The sequence below is a fragment of the Diaphorina citri genome, unplaced genomic scaffold (assembly GCF_000475195.1).
Source record: "Diaphorina citri unplaced genomic scaffold, Diaci psyllid genome assembly version 1.1 scaffold1856, whole genome shotgun sequence".
Lineage (NCBI taxonomy): Eukaryota > Metazoa > Arthropoda > Insecta > Hemiptera > Psyllidae > Diaphorina > Diaphorina citri.
This window is the reverse complement of record NW_007379282.1, coordinates 33,573-54,938: the sequence shown is the minus strand read 5'-3', so window position 1 is coordinate 54,938 and position 21,366 is coordinate 33,573. Positions and strand designations below refer to the sequence as shown.

At 40.0% G+C, this 21,366-nt stretch overlaps 1 pseudogene; it reads left to right on the top strand.

Annotated features, from left to right (window-relative positions):
- Nucleotides 1-21,366, top strand: part of LOC103517461 — a 30,918-nt pseudogene that overhangs the window by 6,429 nt on the left and 3,123 nt on the right.

Below are 21,366 nucleotides of genomic sequence, written 5' to 3'. Positions count from 1 at the left end.
TAGTTTTTCCCAGCTCTACTCTGGAATTGAAACAAGTACCTAAATATACCCAAGTATGTAGTGTAGGTGATGACTAGTATTTTGTTTTGCTTAGTACCTAACACATTGACCGCCACCGGTTGAATCTGTGCGAGACACCGTTGGATACTTTTAGATTACATTACTTTCCTTCCTATAGTATAAGGAAAGTAAAAAGTTATCAGCCTGAGAAACTTTCGATCGGCATTTTCCCACACTCGAATATTTTTTCGAATTTTCCTTGTCTACTCCAGTGGCGTGTGGTGCTTTTCAAATTACCTATTAAGAAAATATTTTTTATAAAAAATCCTTCAGAACACTGAAGTTCAGCAACATTGTGCTTGATGGTTTATACCTCTACGGGTGACCAATTGGGGCATAACGTGCTACTCGCTAGTTTTTCCCAGCTCTACTCTGGAATTGAAACAAGTACCTAAATATACCCAAGTATGTAGTGTAGGTGATGACTAGTATTTTGTTTTGCTTAGTACCTAACACATTGACCGCCACCGGTTGAATCTGTGCGAGACACCGTTGGATACTTTTAGATTACATTACTTTCCTTCCTATAGTATAAGGAAAGTAAAAAGTTATCAGCCTGAGAAACTTTCGATCGGCATTTTCCCACACTCGAATATTTTTTCGAATTTTCCTTGTCTACTCCAGTGGCGTGTGGTGCTTTTCAAATTATTAAGAAAATATTTTTTATAAAAAATCCTTCAGAACACTGAAGTTCAGCAACATTGTGCCGGCAGCCCAATCGAGTGACTAGGTTCGGGCACTCTAATATTGAACTCTATATCGGGAAGCTCGACACTATAATATAGCATTCCAAAACAGTCCAAATCAGGGAAAGTAACCCAATAATACAGTTCTTCCACCCTAACTTGTGAAACCCTGTCACCAATTATTTTTTTTTATTATTTTTTTATTTATTTATTTATTTATTTATTTTTTTTTTTTTTGGGTGCCCCCTTTTTTTTTTTTTTTTTTTTTTTTTTTCTCAGTGGGGCTGAGTAGGATTTCTTCTTATTTCTTGTGCCTACTGTTTATCCTAGGAAAAATTCAAGCTAATTTTTACCTAGGTACTTTAGGCTAAAATATTCTCTGATGCACGAGGGCTCCTTGGCACATACATTATTCATGTTTAGTGTTTACATTACCGATATTTCAATTTCCCTTATCACTGCACTCTGCCAGGGCTAAACCGTTGTCCTCACGTGTAAAATCTATGGTCACCAATTTAGACAGCTATTTACTAATAGCGGTCACCGATTTAGATAGCTCAGCATGACCGCAGTGGTTCTCAAAAATACTGAGCAATCTAAAGCTATGTCCACAATAACATATAATTGACGATCGATGGTCATCATTTATAATGGTGTGTCCAAACATAGTGTCCGGCCGTTGATCGATGAGGTGAATCTATGTTGTCGAAGCAGAGTGGACGGTTCAGTCGATAGCGATCGATGGCCGGTTGACTATGTGTGGACACACTTTGAAGCTGTGTCCACATAATAATCGACAAACATCAATGGAGGAAGTAAAACCGTCCCCACTTAATAGGTGCTCATCGTTGCTCATCGATTTGTGGACCATTAGATAAGTGGACTGTTGGTGACATCGGACAAAACTTTATCATATGAAAATCATGAGGAAGCTGCATCGATATGGTGCGGGCGAAAACCACGGATGATTTGGGCTGCCCTCTGACACCTGTTCAGCAGGTAATATAACTACACACTCCATTGTTCGCCTGATGTGTTAACTTCTAAAGGTAGAAACACACTACTATCACGTCACCTCACATCACGTGAGCTCACGTGACGTGATGATAGTGTGGCTGTCCTGAACGAAATTACCTACAATATTATGGGAAAACTTTGAACTATATATTTCTGACTCTCCATGAGCTCACGTGACGATAGTGTGTTTCTACCTTTCAAACTCTCACCATTTCAAGGATTTGCAACAGTCGAATAGACAAACACTTCAATGGGATAGTTCACTACACTATACGAAAAGGTTTCAATGATCAAAGAGACTAGCTGGGTGTTCGGGACTTCATAGGAGTTGTGACCTATAGATTTTGTATCCAGTTCTTCGACGCTTCCACAGAGTTACCTGTTTCCGATCTCTTTCTTGTTGTGAAGGACTTTAGGTTATCTGAAGTTCAAGCAAAAAGACAAAACGCCAAAACAACTTAAAAATATTAAAATGATTGTTCGGAAAAGCAAACAGATTATGATCATTTTTACAGATTCACCAGCAAAGGATTGTCATTTTCGATTTCCGTTGCAACTTTTGGGTTTGGGAGACGAAAAATGATATTTTGAACAATGTTGGAAAGTTTTTTTTTTTTCCTTTTAGGCGCTTTAACTATGTGTTACAACATGTCGTTCGCGCCGGTCCTCGTCTTATATTTTATCGATGATGTTGAGGGATCTCAGGTAGGACACGAGGGAATCTACACCAGGTTTGTCATCGGATAGGGAGGGAGGGTTGGGGAGTAAGGAACGTAAGAAAGTTTAGGACATCAACTTTAACGCAATGTAAAATGGATAGAAGAAAGAAAGAAAGCTATACAGAGAGAACGAGAAAGAAAGAGAAAAAGTGAGAGGAAGGAGTGAAGCATGGAAAGAAGGATTTCATTAACGAGGTAGGAAATAATATGTCCTTCAAGAAGTTTGAGAAAAATATCCTGTCTTCCTTCTCTCTTCGATTTCGGGACGATAAGACCATAGCAGTTACAGTTCCCTCTGTCAAACCTCTTTAAAAAAAAAAATCAATGATAATAAAATAAAAATAAATATACCTTAAAAAAAATCCAGGTTCTATCAATAGGTAAATAAATATAACAAATCGGTCTACAATTTATTTATATGGATATACATAATATTACGCATACTATGTAACAACAGTGTATCTCAAATATTTTTATTTTGATACCCCGGAAGGATAGAGGAATAGAGGGAAAAAAGGGGGAAGAGGGAGAACGAAGAGGGTTCAAAGCGAAAGAGAGATTGGCAGGGTAATTTTGAGACTTGCGCTGTGACCCCTCAAAACTGTATAAAACTTGGTTTAAATTTAACTCTTGGATTGAGCAATTTGATTGGTTGACTTCAAAATTTTCAGCCAATCAGATTGCTCCATCTAAGAGTTAAAATTGAACCGAGCTTTATTTCTGAAGCCCCAGTAATCGAACCCCAAACAAACCAGGATCCTGTTCCCACTTGACGTGAGTTTCATACGGGCTCTTAGACTGTGTGTAAACTTTGGTTGACACCTTAAATTAACAAGTTAAAATAAATTAAAAGATTCCATTTCTGGGGTTTGAATTTCGAAAATAGGTAAATACTGAGAGGGTTTCAAGTATCATAATCTATCTACTTCGAAAAAAAAAACATCTAATTTAGAAAATCACCCTGTATTAGAGGGACAAGTACAATCATTTCATTAGAAGTCAGTTTAATTTTTAGAAGCTAAAAAAAAATACAAGAAGAAAATGAGGCGTAATCTGGTAAAAGGGCGTAACCTCACTTACGCCCTTTTTCGGGAATCTGCATTTACGGATAGCAAATTTTGTTCTGAACACGACTGTGAAAGAATCATCTTTCTATCTCTTTTCTAGGAGACAAGTAATGGTTAAATTTGTGAACCTTGTAACATTGTGTTCACTTGAAAATAAAGACTTTAAACGCGATTATCTCAAAACTATTATGTTTTAGCAGTTATGCACTTCTTCCAGATCACGCTTCAAATTGCCTACCTATGTTAGACAAAATGTTACGAACAAAATGAAATGACTTATGGCCAGGGCCCACATTCGGAGTTTAACTCTTGGATTAAGTCATCTGATTGGCTGATTTCAAAAAGTATCAACAATATCAGTCGCGCTTGGGTGATGTTTCAAAGTCATAGAGCAGGAAAAATGAGGACCAACGGAATTTTTCTTTTTCTTCTACGACTTCTAGATCCCGAGATAAATCGATTTAAAAAATACTGGTAAACCGCCGCCAAAGGTTAGAGCGACTAACGCCAGCAACACCCAGTAATAACAAGCCACCAATTTTTGTACAAGTGTGGGCTCGGGTTGAGGGAATAAGAAGTTCATGTTGATTCCGATGATATTTTAGGAGATCTGTATGTTGTTGTGGGATTTTGAACTTCTTGAATAGGAATGGTGTGCTGTCGAGTATGGTTGACAACAGTCGAATAGGTATTTGCAACAGTCGAATAGGGTTTACAACAGTCGAATAGGGTGTACAACAACTGAATAGGGTTTACAACAACTGAATAGGGTTGACAACAGTCGAATAGGGTTTACAACGGTCGAATAGGGTTTACAACAGTCGAATAGGATTTGCAACAGTCGAATAGGGTTTACAACTGCTGAATAGGGCTTGCAACAGTCAAATAAGGTTTACAACGGTCGAATAGGGTTGACAACGGTCGAATAGGGTTGACAACAGTCGAATAGGGTTTACAACGGTCGAATAGGGTTTACAACAGTCGAATAGGATTTGCAACAGTCGAATAGGGTTTACAACTGCTGAATAAGGCTTGCAACAGTCAAATAAGGTTTACAACGGTCGAATAGGGTTTACAACGGTCGAAAAGGATTTGCAACAGTCGAAAAGGATTTGCAACAGTCGAATAGACAAACACTTCAATGAGATAGTTCACTACACAATACGAAAAGGTTTCAATGATCAAAGAGACTAGTTGGGTGTTCGGGACTTCATAGGAGTTGTGACCTATAAATTTTGTATCCAGTTCTTCGACGCTTCCAGAGTTACCTGGTTCCGATCTCTTTCTTGTTGTGAAGGACTTTAGGTTATCTGGAGTGACGGTTTTCTTAGTTGGTTTACTTATGTCTGTTTTGACATGTATGTAATATAGTTATGTAGGTATATGCCCGTGAGTGAACCTGCTTGTAATTTATAGTGCATGCTTGTGAGGAGGTTTATTCGTGTGAGTGTGGTGGTGGAAAATTTCTGTTTGAGAATAGTTGGTTAATTGACTTGGTGATTATATGCTTGGCTTGATCAGTCGGACGATTGGAACCTTCTTCTTTGAACAGTTCTGAACCCTTCGGATTTCGGATCCTTCAATTTTTTGTGGTTGTAATAAGAAAAGTACTAAGGGTGACATAGGCTACTTGAAATTTTCACATTTCATCCTGATTCAAAATGGCGTCGCTTCAATAGAGTCATACCTCTTACGCTGCGCTGATCCCGTACAAAGGACGGGTCAACCACTAGTATATGTATATAGTAATTTTGCTTTTTAACCCGTCCTTCCTTTTAAAAAAAGTATAAGGGACGGGCTATTGTATTTGCTTCGGTGTCGTCTGTCGGTCTCTCTGTCTGTCCCCATAGAAGGACTTATCCAAACCTGGTCGACCTATACATCAAATTAAAGGTCTTTTTACACCAGGAACACGAAAGTGGTGGTGCAAATTTTGTCCAGAAAACCAAAAAGCCAAAAAACCAAAAAAAAAACTGGTTTTTGGGGCATTTTTTTTCACATTTTCTCACACAAATGAGCTCTGATTTTGAAATTTGTCGCGACGACCTATGAACTCAAAGCGAGAAACACTTCAGTCGTTAATTTAAGACCGCTTTTAGCGTCACCTAAGTTAAGCTACGCCGAGCAAGGCCAATAAATGGATGGGTGACTTCAACATTATATTGGGAACAAAGGGAGAACGGGCTCTAGTCTTGATTCACAACTTGCGCTTTCCAATGTGGGGCATGACCAATACGGCAACGGTGCGTATGCTGCCTGCCGTGTACAGTGACGGCAAGAAACTTCCACGGAAAGGCGAAGACGGTCAGGAGTTGCCGAACGCAAGATTTAAATCATTACATGAAAGTAAAATCAAAAAATCAAATCAAGAATAATAATAAACTGAATATTAAACAAATTAGGTAGGTACATAGGAACTGATTTTCTCTAATCACGATCGAATAAACTACGGGCTAAAAAATTCCCGGAGGGACGGGCCGAGTTTGTTGTTCTTTGAATTGAATGGATTTGTTTATTTGGTGTTTTTCACCACTTTCTCTTGGCACTTCTACATTCTCCCTTCCGGTTTTCAGACGCTCAGCCGCCAACATTCCCAACACAAGTCCTCAGGACCAGGCCTCACAGGAAGTGGCCGACAAATGTTTCAACCCAGGGCCGTGCGACGAAAACGCCAAGTACCGCACGTATGACGGATCCTGCAACAACTTGCGCTTTCCAATGTGGGGCATGACCAATACGGCAACGGTGCGTATACTGCCTGCCGTGTACAGTGACGGCAAGAAACTTCCGCGGAAAGGCGAAGACGGTCAGGAGTTGCCGAACGCAAGGGAGTTGCGGCAGAAGTTGATTCTGGATCGATCTGAGCCGGATGATAGACGATATTGGACTCTCGTGGTGTCATGGGCACAGTTCATTTCCCACGACACTGGACATTCAGTGCCCAAGGCGGACGGTGAGTTTCAAGTTGCATTGGATGGAAATAAATATAAATAACAGAACTATTATAGTAAACTAAAAGGCAAATCACCCAAAGAAGTTGATTCTGGATCGATCTGAGCCGGATGATAGACGATATTGGACTCTGGTGGTGTCATGGGCACAGTTCATTTCCCACGACACTGGACATTCAGTACCCAAGGTGGACGGTGAGTTTCAAGTTGCATTGAATAAAAATAAATATAAATAGCAGAACTATTATAGTAAACTAAAAGGCAAATCACCCACCTACACCAGTCAACTCTGGATAGAACTCAGAAAACTTTGGTCTCATCCCAAAAAGGTTGGTACCTCCCTTTTTTCCTGACTTTTGATAGTGTCAAATAAAGCATACATAATTGGAGAAAAAAGGATATAGTTTCCATCAGAAAACTTACACAAGGCTAATAGTCTCTGACGTTTTTTTATTGAGATTCCTTTGCTCCACCTTGACTTACTTTGGTTCAAAGAATGCTTTTATAGGCCTTAACTGAAATTCTTTTCTTTATTACAGGCATATCCTGCTGTTCTAAAGAGGGCAAGATCCTGGACGCCTTCTCCGATACCTGCATGCCGATTCTGGTTTCGAAGGAGGACAAATTCTACGGGAAACACAATGTAAGCTGCATCGATATGGTGCGGGCGAAAACCACGGATGATTTGGGCTGCCCTCTGACACCTGTTCAGCAGGTAATATAACTACACACTTCATTGTTCGCCTGATGTGTTAACTTCTAATCTTCTAAAGGTAGAAACACACTACTATCACGTCACCTCACATCACGTGAGCTCACGTGACGTGACGGTATTGTGACTGTCTTGAACGAAATTACCTACAATATTATTAGAAAACTTTGAACTATATATTTCTGACTCTCCATGAGCTCACGTGACGATAGTGTCTTTCTACCTTTCAAACTCTCACCATTTAACAGATAATTGACGTCACCCATCCCATAGACGCTTCCACCATCTACGGCTCCAACAAGACCATTGCCGACTCCCTGCGTCTCTTCCAGAAAGGGCAGCTCCGATTTCCCATCCCATAGACGCTTCCACCATCTACGGCTCCAACAAGACCATTGCCGACTCCCTGCGTCTCTTCCAGAAAGGGCAGCTCCGATTCCAGACGTTCGAGAATGGCCAGTATCCTCCTAATCATCCGCGGCCGAGGGAGCAATGTGACATTCGGGACAACGAACCTGAAGTGTGCTACGTTGCGGGTGAGCACCAAATGAGTCAAAATAATAATAGTGCTTATTTTTACTGCTCGCAAAGGACTGAAAAGTCCCTTTACTCCAGCAGTAGGCTACTACTATTATGTGGTCGAATTCTCATATTATATTGATGAGGATACAATTCCAAACCTCGGCTGGGATTGAACCCAAACCCTCTTGTTTACCAGGCGAGCGTCTTGACCACTACACCACCGAGGCAGGATTCTTTTCCCACTAGTTTTCCCACTTATGTACGCACGACACGATTTTTTTCCGGACAACAAGTAAGAACGGGCCTTTACACCTCCATCCATACAAAATCTGAGTGACAGACGACACCGAAGCGAATACAATAGTCCGTCCACTATACCTTTTATTATTACTATTGTAATTTAATAAAGGAAGGACGGAATAAAAATTAAACTGCTATGACTACCTGTACAAAATAAGTAGATACAGAATGACTCTACAAGCTAGATATTTATAGCCATATACAAGAAAAGCTCGCAAAGGACTGAAAAGTCCCTTTACTCCAGCAGTAGGCTACTACTATTATGTGGTCGAATTCTCATATTATATTGATGAGGATAAAATTCCAAACCTCGGCTGGGATTGAGCCCAAACCCTCTTGTTTACTAGGCGAGCGTCTTGACCACTACACCACCGAGGTAGGATTCTTTTCCCACTAGTGTTCCCACTTACTTATGTACGCACGACACGATTTTTTTCCGGACAACAAGTAAGAACGGGCCTTTACACCTCCATCCATACAAAATCGTGTAAAAAAAGACCATTATCTTCCTTCTCGCCAGGTGATCTCCGTGTGAATCAGAACAGTGTACTGACTCCGATTCAGATTATCGTGTTCCGGTTGCATAACCAGTTCGCTATCAAGTTGGCCGACATTAATCCCAGCTGGAGTGACGAAATCCTGTACCAGGAATCCAGGAGGATTGTGATCGCCATTGTCCAGTGGATTACGTACAAGGAATTCGTACCCATACTCATAGGTAAGACCAGTAGCGTACATCTTACTTACTTAAAGTAAGTAGTACTTCGTGTCCAAAATATATGTATACTTTTTCGTATACATTTTGAACGTATACGTACACTTTTATACCTATATACTTTTTTGCCCTTTGCAAGGGGCCCCCTAGTTCAATAGATTAACGGGATTGAAATGAAGCATACCCCATTGCCCAATGGAAAGGTTTGATTAAACTTTTATCGAAGTGTCTGGCAAACGAGAGACAACTTATTGAAGAGTCGGTAAGTCGGTTCGTAGATTCGTAGAAGCTGAACCCATTCTGAAGGTTGTTTGCCCCTACTTCTAACCCTTTGAGTGGGCTTTCCGTGTATCCTTCCATACGTTCGGTACTGACAAAGTAGGTTTGAGGGCTGATTTTTTTTCTTTTTATGGAGTGTGATTGCCATTGTCCAGTGGATTACGTACAAGGAATTCGTACCCATACTCATAGGTAAGACCAGTAGCGTACATCTTACTTACTTACCTACTTACTTCGTGTCCAAAATATAGGTATGTATACTTTTTCGTATACATTTTGAACGTATATTACGTACACTTTTATACCTATATACTTTTTTGCCCTTTGCAAGGGGCCCCCTAGTTCAATAGATTAACGGGGAGGGTGTGAATGCTAGAAATTATAGACATTTGGGGGCCCAGGCTGTTTCCCTGCGGGGCACCTAAATTCCTGGGACTGAGGGGATGGGATAAAATAAAATATACCTTGTTTATCCTGCTCCAATGAGACTAAAAAGTCCCTTCACCCCAGAAGACTACACCCCTTTGTACCTTATTGGAATAAAATTAATAAAATGATCAACCTCATTTTCTTTTTGTCCCACAGGAGAAAAGCTGGTGAAAGAGGCCGACATTGGAGTAGCCAGTACTGGGTTCGAGACCTCGTATGACCTGTTTACAAATCCGAGTACGATCAATGAATTTATAACGGCGGCCTATCGCAGTCTACACAGCATCATTGCTGGCAAAATCAAGTAAGTACAGCTTATATTAGCACAACTAATAAATGTTAGTAAAAAATAAAAGTACAGCACTATGAGTCCCTAAAAATTGGAGAGTATAAATTGTGAGTTAGTATTGGAGTATTTCTGGTGTTCTCGTGTTGACCCAGCACCTAGATGGGAAGTATTGTGTCTCTTCTCGCCGTTTTATGGAGGGAATTGTAACTGCTAAGGTCTTATCGTCCCGAAATCGAAGCGAAAAGGGAAGGTTAGGAGAAAGCCGTTCGGAGAACGAACCTTATCTGTTTAGGATGAAATCCGGCCCCGGGCGAGAATCGAACAAGCGACCTAAAAACTAAAAGAAAATCTTGTTAAAAGGATCCTTGAAACTTTGTACCGGTTAAAATTCCGCTCGTTTACCAGTTGTTTTCGAAATGTGCAAGAGTAAAAGATACACGGAGAGAGAGAGAGAGAGAGAGGGGGGGGATGAAGTAGGTATGACAGCGGCAGAGATAATGTAGGTACCTGGGTGGTATCAGGGATGATAAAAGAGGATATGGGGTCGATAAAAGAGGATATGGCGTCGATAAAAGAGGATATGGTGTCGATAAAAGAGGATATGGCGTCGATAAAAGTGGATATGGGGTCGATAAAAGAGGATATGGGGTCGATAAAAGATGATATGGGGTCGATAAAAGAGGATATGGCGTCGATAAAAGAGGATATAGGGTCATAAAAGATTATATGGGTTCATTAGCTCAAAATTATGGCTAGTGGTAGGTACCTACATATCTACCCACAACATAGGTAGTACATATGTCCCACAAGTCCTGTAAGGTATCTAGGTTCATATTTCCTCCCCTGGGATACATACCTACAAAATCGTGTAAAAAAAGACCATTATCTTCCTTCTCGCCAGGTGATCTCCGTGTGAATCAGAACAGTGTACTGACTCCGATTCAGATTATCGTGTTCCGGTTGCATAACCAGTTCGCTATCAAGTTGGCCGACATTAATCCTAGTCTATTATCATTCTTGATTTGATTTTTTGATTTTACTTTCATGCAATGATTTAAAATCAAGACTAGAGCCCGTTCTCCTTTTATTCTCAATATAATGTTTAAGTCACCCATCCATTTATTGGCCTTCCTCGGGGTAGCTCAACATAGGTAACGCTAAAACCGGTCTTAAATTAACGACTGAAGTGTTCTAAAACTTTCTCCCCCGAAAAATCCCCCAAAAACCAGTTTTTTGGCTTTTTGGTTTTCTGGACAAAATTTGCACCACCATATTCGTTTTCCTTGTAAGGAGGAGGTTTATTCGTGTTAGTGTGGTGGTGGAAAATTTCTGTTTGAGAATAGTTGGTTAATTGACTTGGTGATTATATGCTTGGCTTACAGATCAGTCGGACGATTGGAACCTTCTTCTTTGAACAGTTCTGAACCCTTCGGATTTCGGATCCTTCAATTTTTTTGTGGTTGTAATAAGAAAAGTACTAAGGGTGACATAGGCTACTTGAAATTTTCACATTTTATCCTGATTCAAAATGGCGTCGCTTCAAAGTCATACCTCTTACGCCTCTGATTTTGAAATTTGTCGCGACGACCTATGAACTCAAAGCGAGAAACACTTCAGTCGTTAATTTAAGACCGCTTTTAGCGTCACCTATGTTAAGCTACGCCGAGCAAGGCCAGGCCCAAAGCCAAAGATGAGTTCGATGTATGAAAAGACAAATTTGAGCCTTTGTTGTCTGACAAGAGATTTCGAGCACAAGAGAAGAATAATGGAGGACTTGAGGGGAGATGGGGAAGAGAAGGAAAGGAGAAGAAGAAGAAGACGCCGAAGAAGAATAAGAAGAAGACGAAGAAGAAGAGGGAAACAAGGAGAAAGATGAAGAGAAGGTGTAAATAGGAGGAGGAGGAGGAGGAGAAGAAGTAAAGGAATATGTGAATATGGCAGGGATTTTTTTTTACCACCATATAAAAAAATCAAAGGAGCAGTGAATTTAGCAGGGGAAGAGGAAAGACTGAAGGATATTTTTAAAGGAGAAAAGTGGAAGAGGAGAAAGGGAAAGAATGAAAGATATTGATGAATAACTGCGTGAAGTGGATTTCCAAGATAAAAGCATGTGGTGGAGGTGGAAAAGGAGGGTAGGAAAAGGGGAGAGAAACTGGAAGAGAGGGAGAGACTGATATAAACGGGAAAGAGAAGGGTAAGAACTGAGAAATCAAAGAGGAGGAGGAGAAGGAGGAGAAGAACGAAGAAGAAGAAGAAGTAGAAGAAGAGGAGAAAAGGAAGAAGATACTGATTGAAAGAGACAAAAAGAGGACGTAATTATGATAACACATAAGTAGGGGAGAATCGGAGAGGAAGGGAAGGAAATAGGGAGAGGAAAAGAAGAGAAGAAATTGATATCAAAGAAAGAGAGAGAACGTGAGATGTGAAGGAAGAAATAGAGACAAAAAGAGGACGTAATTATGATAACACATAAGTAGGGGAGAATCGGAGAGGAAGGGAAGGAAATAGGGAGAGGAAAAGAAGAAATTGATATCAAAGAAAGAGAGAGAACGTGAGATGTGAAGGAAGAAATGAAAAGAGACAAAAGAGAAAGTCGAGAAGAGACAAAAGGGAAGAAAATACGTGGGTGGGAGAGATTTGGATAGGGAAAGAAACGAAGGAAAAGATATTAACAAGCTGGGCCCGTCCCTCCGGGAATTTTTTAGCCCGCAGTTTATTCGACAAAAGAAAAAGTCGAGAAGAGACAAAAGGGAAGAAAATACGTGGGTGGGAGAGATTTGGATAGGGAAAGAAACGAAGGAAAAGATAACAAGCTGGGCCCGTCTCTCCGGGAATTTTTTAGCCCGTAGTTTATTCAATCGTGATTAGAGAAAATTTACCTACCTGATTTGTTTAATATTCAGTCTATTATCATTCTTGATTTGATTTTTTGATTTTACTTTCATGCAATGATTTAAAATCAAGACTAGAGCCCGTTCTCCTTTTATTCCCAATATAATGTTTAAGTCACCCATCCATTTATTGGCCTTCCTCGGGGTAGCTCAACATATGTAGGTAACGCTAAAACCGGTCCAAAATTAACGACTGATGTGTTATCTAAAACTTTCTCCCCCAAAAACCAGTTTTTTGGCTTTTTGGTTTTCTGGACAAAATTTGCACTCATTCGTTTATTCGTTTTCCTCGTAAGAAGACCTTTAATTTGATATATAGGTCGACCAGGTTTGGATAAGTCCTTCTATGGGGACAGACAGACGACACCGAAGCGAATACAATAATCCGTCCACTATACCTTTTATTATTACTATTGTAATTTAATAAAGGAAGGACGGACTAAAAATTAAACTGCTATGACTACCTGTACAAAGCAGATACAGAATGACTCTACAAGCTAGATATTTATAGCCATATTATACAGGAGGTCTTTAGGGGTATTCAAATCAATAGGAGGTATTAAAGTTGTAACAAGGGAGAGGAAACTCAAAACATGCAGCTTGAAATGAAGCATACCCCATTGCCCAATGGAAAGGTTTGATTAAACTTTTATCGAAGTGTCTGGCAAACGAGAGACAACTTATTGAAGAGATACAGAATGACTCTACAAGCTAGATATTTATAGCCATATACAAGAAAACTTTAGGGGTATTCAAATCAATAGGAGGTATTAAAGTTGTAACAAGGGAGAGGAAACTCAAAACATGCAGCTTGAAATGAAGCATACCCCATTGCCCAATGGAAAGGTTTGATTAAACTTTTATCGAAGTGTCTGGCAAACGAGAGACAACTTATTGAAGAGTCGGTAAGTCGGTTCGTAGATTCGTAGAAGCTGAACCCATTCTTAGGGTTGTTTGCCCCCTACTTCTAAGCCTTTGAGTGGGCTTTCCGTGTATGGAGTTACTTAACCTTCCATACGTTCGGTACTGACAAAGTAGGTTTGAGGGCTGATTTTTTTTCTTTTTATGGAGGGAATTGTAACTGCTAAGGTCTTATCGTCCCGAAATCGAAGCGAAAAGGGAAGGTTAGGAGAAAGCCGTTCGGAGAACAAACCTTATCTGTTTAGGATGAAATCCGGCCCGGGCGGGAATCGAACAAGCGACCTAAAAACTAAAAGAAAATGTTGTTAAAAGGATCCTTGAAACTTAGTACCGGTTGAAATTCCGCTCGTTTACCAGTTGTTTTCGAAATGTGCAAGAGTAAAAGATACACGGAGAGAGAGAGAGAGAGAGAGAGAAGGGGATGAAGTAGGTATGACAGCGGCAGAGATAATGTAGGTAGGTACCTGGATGGTATCAGGGATGATAAAAGAGGATATGGGGTCGATAAAAGAGGATATGGGGTCGATAAAAGAGGATATGGGGTCGATAAAAGAGGATATGGTGTTGATAAAAGAGGATATGGCGTCGATAAAAGTGGATATGGCGTCGATAAAAGTGGATATGGGGTAGATAAAAGAGGATATGGGGTCGATAAAAGAGGATATGGGGTAGATAAAAGAGGATATGGGGTCGATAAAAGAGGATATGGGGTCAATAAAAGAGGATATAGGGTCATAAAAGATTATATGGGTTCATTAGCTCAAAATTATGGCTAATAGTAGTAGGTACCTATACGTACATATCTACCCACAACATAGTCCCACAAGTCCTGTAAGGTATATAGGTTCATATTTCCTCCCCTGGGATACATAGTTACAGATAGCAAGGCAGCATTTACACTGTGCTAACCTTTATCAAGTTCATCTCTCTCTCTCTCTCTCTCTCTCTCTCTCTCTCTCTCTCTCTCTCTCTCTCTCTCTCTCTCTCCTCTCTCTCTCTCTTTCTCCCTCTGCTAGAATAAACAGCAGTTTACTACCGGAATGTCAGCAAGTTAAGGGCAACTGACAGTTTGTCAGCCGTTTTGAAATAAAAAGTAGGATATATCAGGGTCACTATGAATCACTGAAGTAAAGCAACGTTTCCCCTGGTTGGTATCTGAATGAATGGCCATCTCGGCAATCGCGTGCTGGCTTTCCCGGTCCGATACAGGCTGGTTGAAGTTGATGGTAGGAGACGGGTAGCTTATCGCCCATTTGGCATCGTCCCGAAATCGAAGAGAGGAGGACGGGATAGGAAAAAGCCAGCCGTCCTGAGAAAAAGCCAGCCGTCCTGAGGAAAAAGCCAGCCTCCCGGTCCCATACAGGTTGGTTGAAGTTGATGGTAGGAGACGGGTAGCTTATCGCCCATTGGCATCGGGTAGCTTATCGCCCAATCGAAGAGAGGAGGACAGGATAGGAAAAAGCCAGCCGTCCTGAGAAAAAGCCAGCTAACTTTTATAGGGATCTCTTTAGAATTGAATAAACTTTGTTTATCCTGCTCAAATGAGACTCAAAAGTCCCTTGAACCAACAGTTTAAACAAGGTCTCATGCTCATTTTTATGGGTTTAATAACATAGTATGACAAAATTCAAAATACAATAAGTCTTGAGGATAAATTTCTACCTTGGCGTTAATCAAACCAGTTTGGAATCTTTTGGCGGAAGGGGCTGTTGCATAATTTCCCGCCCACCGGGTGTCGGGCGAAATTGTTTTGGCCAAACTCCAAACAGTTTTCACCACCAGCCCCTGACCCAATCACCCCTAAGCCCCCTCCCCCCTCTCATACTCTAGGGGAGGAAGGAGGGACTGAAAATTGCAAACTTTTAGTGTTTTGCTTGACGACATGGAACTTTTTTTTTTTTTTTTCAAAGTATGAGCAGGTACTTGAAAAACTATGAAAGTGTTTTTGTTTTCTTCTTTCTTTCTTCGACTTCTTCGTCTTCGTCTTCTTCTTCTTCATCTTCATCTTCTTCTTCTTCTTTTTCTTGCCAAGTGTTCTCCAGCACATGACTAGTGTTCCAGTGTTGCCATTGGCTCCTTCTTCCATAGTCATCTCAGAAGTAAACATGAACGAAGAGAGAGAGAGAGAGAGAGAGAGAGAGAGAGAGAGAGAGAAAGGAATTGAATATTAAACTTTCTTTTTACAAATTTACCTAAATTCAACAAAAATCTTTCTCCTCAGCTACCTACTCCTTTCTCCTAGGAGAGACAGAAAGAACTAGAGAGATAGAGACTGAGAGAGAGAGAGGCAAAGATATAAAATTGTCAACTTCCAATTTCCAATACAATTTTATTTCCAATCGTGAACAGCATAATATTACCACCTCGGAGTTTCAATCTCTCAACTTGGATAACACATCTCCCCACCAAAAAGAAAGTTAAAAAGTACCTACAGGTACCTAGGTACCTTCAAATATCTACATTATCTACATAAGTAGGTACCTCTCTGCTTCTACTTTACATATCTTTTGCAGCTTTTTTGTTTGTAAACGTCGCATCTGAGTAATTTGCATTTATATTGAAACTCTCAGTCCCTCGCCATATTCTATCCATGGGAGGGGGAGGAAAGATATTCTATTTTGTATAGGGGGAGGGGGTAGATATTCTGGGCAGGGGGAGGGGGAAGGTATTCTATCTTATACTAGGGGAAAAGTTTGCAATGACATCTGTAAAGTGATCTTCCCCGGGGAGGAGTTTTATAGCAAGGAGTGTTGAAAAAGGTTACCTGAGGTTGTTTCCGCTTGTAGAGGTTTTTTCCAAGAGGTTGTTCTTTGTAAGAATGTTAAACGTGTGTAGCACATTGCATATATTAAATGGTTTTCAGGCGTTCATACAATTTATCAAGGTTTTTTTTGTAAGCTAAAAGGTAGGAACATAGGGTAAGTGTACCATTTATTCGCCCACCTAAAAAACGTACCATTTATTGGCCCACCTGTGGGTCTACGCCACATAAGTCTGAACTGGACAAACTTTTTCAAGATTCAATTTTATCAAAAGAAAGGGCTTAAAGAATACTATCGAACCAGTGGTATTCCAAAATTGTATTTATAAAAACAAAAATTAGAAAAATCAAATTTCCTTCCTAAAAAATATTTAGTCAACTTTTGCTAAAATCTAACCGTTTTTCTTAAGGATTCATATTTACGCCTTAAGGTTTCTACACGTTATTTTTCATTATTATTTAATCCTGAGATATCTGTGATAAAGTAGACAATATTCCACGTCTTTTGATCTCATACTCTAGGGGAGGAAGGAGGGACTGAAAATTGCAAACTTTTAGTGTTTTGCTTGACGACATGGAACTTTTTTTTTTTTTTTTCAAAGTATGAGCAGGTACTTGAAAAACTATGAAAGTGTTTTTGTTTTCTTCTTTCTTTCTTCGACTTCTTCGTCTTCGTCTTCTTCTTCTTCATCTTCATCTTCTTCTTCTTCTTTTTCTTGCCAAGTGTTCTCCAGCACATGACTAGTGTTCCAGTGTTGCCATTGGCTCCTTCTTCCATAGTCATCTCAGAAGTAAACATGAACGAAGAGAGAGAGAGAGAGAGAGAGAGAGAGAGAGAGAGAGAGAAAGGAATTGAATATTAAACTTTCTTTTTACAAATTTACCTAAATTCAACAAAAATCTTTCTCCTCAGCTACCTACTCCTTTCTCCTAGGAGAGACAGAAAGAACTAGAGAGATAGAGACTGAGAGAGAGAGAGGCAAAGATATAAAATTGTCAACTTCCAATTTCCAATACAATTTTATTTCCAATCGTGAACAGCATAATATTACCACCTCGGAGTTTCAATCTCTCAACTTGGATAACACATCTCCCCACCAAAAAGAAAGTTAAAAAGTACCTACAGGTACCTAGGTACCTTCAAATATCTACATTATCTACATAAGTAGGTACCTCTCTGCTTCTACTTTACATATCTTTTGCAGCTTTTTTGTTTGTAAACGTCGCATCTGAGTAATTTGCATTTATATTGAAACTCTCAGTCCCTCGCCATATTCTATCCATGGGAGGGGGAGGAAAGATATTCTATTTTGTATAGGGGGAGGGGGTAGATATTCTGGGCAGGGGGAAGGGGAAGGATATTCTATCTTATACTAGGGGGAAAAAGTTTGCAATGACATCTGTAAAGTGATCTTCCCCGGGGAGGAGTTTTATAGCAAGGAGTGTTGAAAAAGGTTACCTGAGGTTGTTTCCGCTTGTAGAGGTTTTTTCCAAGAGGTTGTTCTTTGTAAGAATGTTAAACGTGTGTAGCACATTGCATATATTAAATGGTTTTCAGGCGTTCATACAATTTATCAAGGTTTTTTTTGTAAGCTAAAAGGTAGGAAATGACATCTGTAAAGTGATCTTCCCCGGGGAGGAGTTTTATAGCAAGGAGTGTTGAAAAAGGTTACCTGAGGTTGTTTCCGCTTGTATAGGTTTTTTCCAAGAGTGTTCATTGTAAGAATGTTAAACGGTTAAACGTGTGTAGCACATTGCATATATTAAATGGTTTTCAGGCGTTCATATCAAGGTTTTTTTGGCGTTCATATCAAGGTTTTTTTGAAACCTAAAAGGTAGGAACATAACATAGGTAGGTACCTACTTTCTTTATAAACCTGAAGTAGGTACCTACCTAATTACTTAATTAGGTATGTAAATATTAAAAATACCCATTTTGTATCAGGTACCTACCTAGTACCTATTGTTAGATGGTTAGATGCACGTCAGTGAAAGATGTAAAATAGAATAGAATAGAATATACCTTGTTTATCCTGCCCGAATAGGACTGAAAAGTCCCTTTACCCCAGCAGTCTAAACAAGGTCTCATATATTTGATGGGTTAAAGAATACCTGAAAATGTGTAAAAATGTGTCTAGCACATTGCATAGCTTAACTATTTTCTGGCATTCATACAAATTTATCTACCTAGTCCCCATGCCAGACGGGTCTCGAATGAAATCCCGTCAACCCTCTCCCTTACTTTATCTTCTAGACTTCATGTATGGCAACTACTTTGAACCAGCGCCTCCTCCAGAGGACACTAATATACTAAGCACACTCATGAAATGCTTCAAGACAAAATTGCGCCAGATAGTGCAAGACGATCAGACCTTTGGATTAGGTATGGATGAGCCCTTAGAGAACTTAGGTAGACCTGACACTTACACCTGATCAGGTATACCTAGTGCAAGACGATCAGACCTTTGGATTAGGTATGGATGAGCCCTTAGAGAACTTAGGTAGACCTGACACTTACACCTGATCAGGTATGGCGTGCACACACACTATCAGGTAGACCTGACAGGTACACCTGAACAGGTATACCTGACGAGCACACACACTATCAGGTAGACCTGACACCTGATCAGGTCCTATGTTAAGGCGGTCTTTTCCTGAACCCTTGTGTGCCCCGTCCATTTTAGTTTAGGACTATAGGATCAGGTATACCTGACACCTGATGAGCACACACACTATCAGGTAGACCTGACAGGTTCGGGAATTGAACCCACGACCTGGCGCATATAAATATTGTTTACCTGGTTGGTTTTGCAAGTTATTGCATTTTAAGTTTGGTTCTGCAGGCGACGGGCTACTAAAAGTCGCTATTTTTGGGTAATGGGGCTCAACCACTTTTTTTTTTCTTCGCTGATAAAGGAAGTTCGAAACACGCTGATTTCAATAGAAATGCTTAAAATTTCATTTGAGGCTTCCTCACATAGCTCCTCTAGTAAAGCTCTATGTATCAGATAGGTTTCTCTCTCTAGCCTTCTTAGCTTGGCTACAAGACATCTGAAATATAACAATGAGGTAAAATTGTAAAAAGGTTGAAAATCTAATGGGAATAGTTGCTCTGAATTTCCTCGCAATTCCAAAAAGGACCCTAAAAATGACAAACGGTAAAAATTTGGTCGTTTGGCCTTCTTATCTCGATTGAACGCCGCAAAGAGTTTGAAAGCTCTCTAGGCGTCTCCATACTTTTATTTGATGCGTAAAGCAAGGAATTGTATAGAAAGATACTCTCTCGAGATTTTTTTTTTTACTTCCTACTTTGACACAGCTTGTTACTCATATCATTAAGAGCGGGTTTTACCAAATCAGAATTGAAGTGCTCGTACTGTAGGTAAACACTCGGTGCGTGGATAAAATGAGATATTTGGAAAATCTTACAATCCACCAAAAACTGTGACACTAAACTCACTAAAGGCAGAAACACACTAACATTACGTCACGTTACTTGAGCTCACGTGAAGAGATAGTAATGTGGCTGTCCTGAAGGAGATTACCTACAATATTATGGAAAACTTTGAACTACATCTCTCTGACTCCCCATGACTTCACGTGACGTGATGGTAGTGTTTCTACCTTAGCACAAAAAAATAACATTTCTTTATCTCTATGTATCAGATAGGTTTCTCTCTCTAGCCTTCTTAGCTTGGCTACAAGACATCTGAAATATAATAATGAGGTAAAATTGTAAAAAAGGTTGAAAATCTAATGGGAATAGTTGCTCTGAATTACCTCGCAATCCCAAAAAGGACCCTAAAAATGACAAACGGTAAAAATTTGGTCGTTTGGCCTTCTTATCTAGATTGAACGCCGCAAAGAGTTTGAAAGCTCTCTAGGCGTCTCCATACTTTTATTTGATGCGTAAAGCTAGGAATTGTATAGAAAGATACTCTCTCGAGATTTTTTTTTTTTTACTTCCTACTTTGACACAGCTTGTTACTCGTATCATTAAGAGCGGGGTTTACCAAATCAGAATTGAGATCAATCTACATAAAATTGAACTATACTTAATACCCAGTTCAATCCAAAATTGAAGCCAAACCGACTTCGTAAAACTCGGTCCAAGTAATTTTTTAAGAAGGTCCTCTTTCGACGAAGGAAGGTTGAAATCCCCCCAGAAAATTACCTGACTTTGTTCTGCATTTGTTGTATAGGGCGGCGCTGGTCCTCCACACTATGCCGTAGTATTCTATTCTATTCTCACCTGACTTTGTTCTGCATTTGCTGTATGGGGCGGCGCTGGTCCTCCACACTGTGCAGTTATCATTCCAAAATAATTAGGACCAGAGATATAAGCGTTTTTGTCTGGAAAAACTCTTAGGTGGGCGAATAAATGGTACACTTACCCTAGGTAGGTACCTACTACCTACTTTCTTTATAAACCTGAAGTAGGTACCTACCTAATTACTTAATTAGGTGTGTAAATAAAATTAAAAATACCCATTTTGTATCAGGTAGGTACCTACCTAGTACCTATTGTTAGACGGTTAGACGCACGTCAGTGAAAGATTCAACTGAAAATGTGTAAAAAGTGTGTCTAGCCCATTGCATAGCTTAACTATTTTCAGGCATTCATACAAATTTATCTACCTAGTCCCCATGCCAGACGGATCTCGAATTGAATCCCGTCAACCCTCTCCCTTACTTTATCTTCTAGAACAGTGTTTCTTAATTGGTGTTCCGCGGAACCTAGGGGTTCCGCGAGCTGACGGCAAGGGTTCCGCGAGATATTTTGGAAAAATCATACACTAGATAAAATGCAGTTTCAAAACGACCATCTTAGACTAGGTAGGTATTTCATCTTATACAGCTTTTTTTAGAGGTTTGATAGAGGGAACTGTGGGGGTGGGGGGTGCAATCTTGAAAGTTCAGGGTTCCGCAAAGATGTTCACCTTTTGAAAAGGGTTCCGCGGGCCAAACTAATTAAGAAACACTGAGCTAGACTACTTTGTCCATCATTCGGAAATCTTGTGCCTCATCCAGCTTCCTGGTTTGATCG